The 5523-nt window shown below is 49.2% G+C and overlaps 1 long non-coding RNA gene across 1 annotated transcript; it reads right to left on the bottom strand.

The window, feature by feature from the left end:
- Nucleotides 1-546: 546 nt before the first annotated feature.
- Nucleotides 547-2354, bottom strand: LOC116096687. Its single transcript, XR_004121082.1, has 2 exons — nucleotides 2190-2354; nucleotides 547-875 (listed from the first exon to the last, which is right to left on the bottom strand). It is a non-coding gene; the product is annotated as an uncharacterized LOC116096687 (long non-coding RNA).
- Between the last annotated feature and the right edge of the window lie 3169 nt (nucleotides 2355-5523).

Raw genomic sequence — 5523 nt, 5'->3', positions numbered from 1 at the left:
CTGAGGAGGGCTTGTGGCATCTGCTCTGGTTCTCAGTGAGCAGTGGGTCTGTGTCATATCTGTCCTATCCGGCTAGCTGCTGTGTCAGGTCCACATTCCTCCTGACGATTTCCACTCAAGTCAGCAGCCCTAGGAATGGGATGGATCCCCATTTCCACCCAGGGGTACATCTGGCAGCTCAGGAGAATCCAGAAGTTTGGTGATCTTCTACAGAGGGTTCGGGCAACGGGGAATTAGAACAGTGAAGCCAGCCATAGTGAAATGCCCCCAGGAGCAGGTAGAGCCACTTGGTGGTGGCTACTGCTGTTTAACTTATATGACATCTACCACCACTGAGGGTCAGAGACTATCTTCCCCAAGACAGTGAGCTTTCAGTGCTAAGATCTAACCACAGGCCATCTTTGTCATCCTCAGAAACCTTTTGGGCAACACAGCTGACAAAACTGATCCCCACCCCCCCTTCAGCTCCTTAGCAAAGGCTGGGATGTGGGAGGAGTTAAGAGTACCTGTGACCAGAACTCAGGGGCATCACCTGCACACATACTCTCATCTTCTGCTCTTCTGAGCTCTTTGCTTTATTCATGAGCTGAAAGACCTCTTTTACTTCCTTCTATTTTCTTTGAAAAATCGTATTCCAATCAGGGGCAGACTTTCCCAAAACTCTAGGCACTGGCACACTTGATCTGAGAATCCCTGTACTTTCCCAGGGGCTGTGGCCTCTGTTGGAATCTCCCGCTCTTCTGCTTGGAGCCTCTTACCTCCGGAACCACACAATTAGCCTTTCCTTTTTTGTTTGGCTTTTCTCCCAAGATGGACTTAAGGCGTGTATTTCCTCCTGACCCCCGAGCACACATTGAGATTGGAGCGCAGTAACCCTGGCCGAGGAAAGCACGGCAGCTGAATAAGAGACTTTTTCCTGAGTTTCTTCGCAAGCAGGGCAAAAGGGGAAATAAAAAGTGAGGCGTTTCTTATTTAGAAGAGTGGGAACCAGAGCCAAAGAGCACGAGGACTCCCTCGTTCTAAGTCTCAAGTCTTTAAAGGCACAGCGTCTTTAAATTGTGAGCCACACGTAAAACTGAGTGTGGCAAGATGAGGCCGTGCCCATCTTGAAAGACAAGGCTGACCACTCAGGCACTGCGACCCTGTGCTGCGCCGTTGCCTCTCACTGCAGTCTGGATCTGAACACGTGCCCCGAGCATGCTGGCACAACCCACAAAGCCAAGGAACTCAGCCCAACAACATACGTCAGCTCAGATTCCAGACAATGGCATGTGACAAACGGCTGTTTTACTGGATGTAATTTTTCTGCTCTTAACAGAAACATAACCTTTGATTACAGGAAAATGAAAAAACAAAAAGACAGTGTTTTCCTGCTGTTATCCCTTGGTCCTTGGCATGTATCAAATTAGTTTACCTTTGAATTCTATTGTGCTACGATGTTTCCTTTTAAACATCCTTAATATCTACCTTGTGTGAGAGCAGGTCAGTGTGTGGTAGTCAGAGGACAAGTGAGAGCTGGTTCTCTCCTGCCATCCTGTGGGATCCGTGCTTCAAACTCAGGTCATTGGGGATGCTGGTGAGTGCCTCTCCTCACTGAGGTATGTTTATAGCTCCATGCTGGAGAATCCCAGGAATCTCTGAAATGGTTCCTAAGCACACTATACCCCATACTTACTCAATGTGGCACCAACACCTCAGCCTTGACAATTATAAAAATGAAAATACTGGTCAAGTCTAAAATGCTGGAGATGCTCTAGGAACCACAGGATCAAATACTCAGTCAAGATGTCTGTCTGCCTGTCTGTCTGTCTGTCTGTCTGTCTGTCTGTCTGTCTGTCTATCTATCTATCTATCTATCTATCTAAATAGGATCTCACTATGTAGTCCTGGCTGTCATGGAACTCTCTCTGTAGACCAGGCTGGCCTCAAACTCAGAGATCCACCTGCCTCTGCCCCCCGCCCCCCAAGTGCCCAGCTAGCCAAGATTTCTCAGCCTAGGAAAAGCCTATCTATCTCGAGTATACAAATTCACCTATCTGTGACAGATGGGAAAATATGGTTTTTACTTTTTTCCCCTTATTTGTGTTGTGAGCATACGCATGCTCGTGAAGGTTAAAGGCCAGCTTCGGGTGCTTCTCAGCAGTAACTTAAAAAAAAAAAAAAAAGGTTTTCAAGTATATGCACTGTACCTGTGTGGGCAGACACATGAGGGTGTTAAGAGACCCGGGGGCTACAGTTATGGTTGGTCTGAACCATCTGCAACAGGAGCTGCCAGAAGGCTCCACAGCCATGCAGTGGCTCCAGCTCCCCCTCTCCCTGTCCCCCTTGGGAGACTGTCTCTCACTGGGACCTGGAAGTCACCAACTAAGCGAGGCAGGCTAGCTTGTGAGCCTCAGAGATCTGCCTGCCCCACCTCCCCAGCACTGAGATCACAATGGCGTATCACCACACCCAGCTTTTTGCATGGGTGCTGGATGTGAAACTCGGAGCCTCAGAACTTCCACAATATTGTTTGAGCTCTCTCTTTAGTCTGAAGAACTGTTTTGTTTTGTTTTTTTAAATATTTATAGTTTGCCAGTAAACGTCTGACTTTTTCTTCACCCTTTATTTATTTTTAGGTTAGAACGCCTGTACCTCAGGCTGGCCTCAGACCTGACAGCTGAGGATGACTTCTTGTCTCTACTTTCCAAGTGCATAAATTCTAGGTGTGCTGCAACATACCTAGGCTGGGTTAATGTTTCATACGTAGACTGATTTTATATAGCTGGATAACTGGGGTCACGTGGGAAGGATCTCCAAGTGAGGATCACTAAGCAGCTTGCTCTAAAGACTGTACAGTAGGCTTCCCTACTTCTGAGCAACTTCACAGCAGTTCTGCTTGTCCTCAGGCCTGAGGGTTATCTGCACAGGACCTAGACCTGGCCTGGGCCTTCATTCCCACCTAGTCTGCCAGGGCACTTCTCCAGGTGTAGGCACCTCCAGAGGCCTCCCACAAGGATGCTCATCATCACACACTGTTAGGGCAGCCGGAGACACCAGTGGCAGAGTGCTTCCTCTGAGGCGATGGACAATGCAGCAGCACCAGACAGAGGGCTGGGCTGGGCTGGGCTGGGCGGGGCTGGAAAGCTGAGACAGCCAGTAACACCTTCCTGGGCTGCTCCTTCCAAACCAGGAGGCACAAAACCCAACTCCTCTCACCCACTCTGGCTCTTTGTGGTCTTAGCTCTGTAAACTCAACTTGCCAGAGCTCCAGGGCAACCTCGAGGAAGCCGCAGAGAACGTCGACATAGACCAAGTCTTAACTGCAGTGGCTCGCATCCCTGCATGGACTCCTAGTCTCATTCACAGCTTGTAGCTGTTTCTGAACTAGGAGTGTTGGGAACCTCTTCCCATCCTTAGCGGAGCACCAAAGCCGCTAGCCCGGTGGGAGGAGGGGGTGGGGCCACAGACTGGCTCTGGTTTTACTCTTCCCAGATGTATGAATCTCCAAGCGCACAAAGGAGCCATGGAGATGTAACAGAACTTACCTTTGCAGGGTTGGGGACAATCCACACAAACCCTCCCACACAACACACATTCTATATACATCAAGTTATCGGATAGGAAAATATGGGAAAAAAAGAGAACTCTGTACGCAATCTTAGCGTTCTGTGATTTCTTTTCTTTTCTTTCTTGAAACAGGGTCTCTCTATGTAGACCAGGCTGGTCTTGAATTCATAGAGATGGGCCTACCTGTCTCTTGAATGCTAGAATTAATCGTGCGTGCTACTATGGAGATTAGCTTTTTTTTTTAAGATTTATTTTATTTATTATATCTAAGTACACTGTGGCTATCTTCAGACACACTAGAAGAGGGCATCAGATCTCATTACAGATGGTTGTGAGTCACCATGTGGTTGCTGGGAATTGAACTCATGACTTCTGAAAGAACAGTCCGTGCTCTTAACCACTGAGCCATCTCTCTAGCCCACATTCTGTGACTTCTAAGGGAGCTTCTGCTGAACCATCCTCACTCAGCCTAGCTCCCGATGCCCAGGAAGGCAACAGATTTCCCCGATGCCAATGTTCTCCCTCTGAACTCCCTTGTCCCTCGCAAGCCACACTGACCTATAAGGAGCATCGGGTGCAGGGGTTAACGAGCTCGTGAGCACACCTGACACCTGTCAGCAGGGGCCATTCCACTCTCCGCCATGGTGAAGGAGCTCCTCCTGAGTTGTGATGTGCCAAGCCATCTTCGAGGCTGCTCTTTGTTCTGCTCTGATACTTGTGTCACTGTACACAGGAGATCCTAAGAGGTGACATATACCCTGGTCCTCACAACTGGCAGGGACTGTGAGAAAAGAGTTCTTGCTGGGGAGGGCCTTCTTGGTACACGGGGCCATAGGGACAAAGCCGTGCTGGAGAGAGCTTCAACTGTGCCTGTTTGTTGTGAACTCTTCACCCGTAAAGCAGGAGGCTGGCTTCCACTGCGGAGCGTCTCAGTATGGGTGACAGGCATTGAGCAGGGTATGAGGCCCGAGCAGTATTTCAATCTCTGTCCGTCTTTCTTTAGCACTCCTGATACAACTGAAGAAACTAAGATCAAAGGCAGCAAGCACACAGCGATAGCTCAGTCTTTGCTCAGTTTGTCCTTCTCAGCCATGCTGTGGCATTCCCCAGATCGGTCTGACAGACATTTTTATTCTTAGTTGTACATGACAACCAAGAAAAGCCAAAAAGCCAAGTGGTAGTGGTACATGCCTTTAATCCCAGAATTTGGGAGGCAGAGGCAGGTGGATTTCAAGTTGGAGGCCAGCCTGGTCTACAGAGGGAGTTCCAGGACAGCCATGGCTACACAGTGGAACCCTGTCTCTAAAAACAAAAACAAACAAACAAAAGCCAAAAAAATTTTCAGTCAGTCATACAGCCCAGAGAATGCAAATATTTGAGCAAAGCAGTCTAGCTGACAACTCAAGCAACACCAGAGGTGGGGCACTAGGAGCAGAGGCAGGAGGATGTGGGGGTGGGGCTCAGTGAGCACGGAATCTCAAGAGTCACAAGACGCCAGAACAGTGGTGCTTCCAGCCAGTTCACTCTGGTTTCGGGAAGAGCAGCAATTTCTCAGAAACCTCACTGGCAGGGGCAGCTTTCCAAGAGCAAAGGCTTCTGTCTACACCAGCTTAAGCCTACTCTCGCAGGAAAGTAAACGGACTTCAAACAGGACATACAAAGAGGTAACCGAGGGGGCTATGCAGCGGCCAGCCGCTGCGAAGGTGGCCATGCATTAGAAGTGCAGGCTTGCCGGGCTGCAGACAACTGTCCATTCCTAATTATCCAGCGCAGCAGGAAGCAGATACTTGTCTGTGTGTGTTCTGACCCGCCGTTTATCTGATGCCTGCTGTGGTAGGCACTAAGCCAAGGGCTGGTTTCTTATGGACTTTGTTTAAGGCCGCAAGACAGCACCAAGGCTTTTGTTCAGATGAGACAGGAACGGAGTATGTGGCTGCAAGGGTGCAGGCTCCTCTTAGGAATGCACACGTGTAC

Source organism: Mastomys coucha, unplaced genomic scaffold (genome assembly GCF_008632895.1).
Source record: "Mastomys coucha isolate ucsf_1 unplaced genomic scaffold, UCSF_Mcou_1 pScaffold18, whole genome shotgun sequence".
Classification (NCBI taxonomy): Eukaryota; Metazoa; Chordata; class Mammalia; order Rodentia; family Muridae; genus Mastomys; species Mastomys coucha.
The sequence above is the reverse complement of the archived record's forward strand: the minus strand, read 5'-3'. Positions and strand labels throughout refer to the sequence as shown.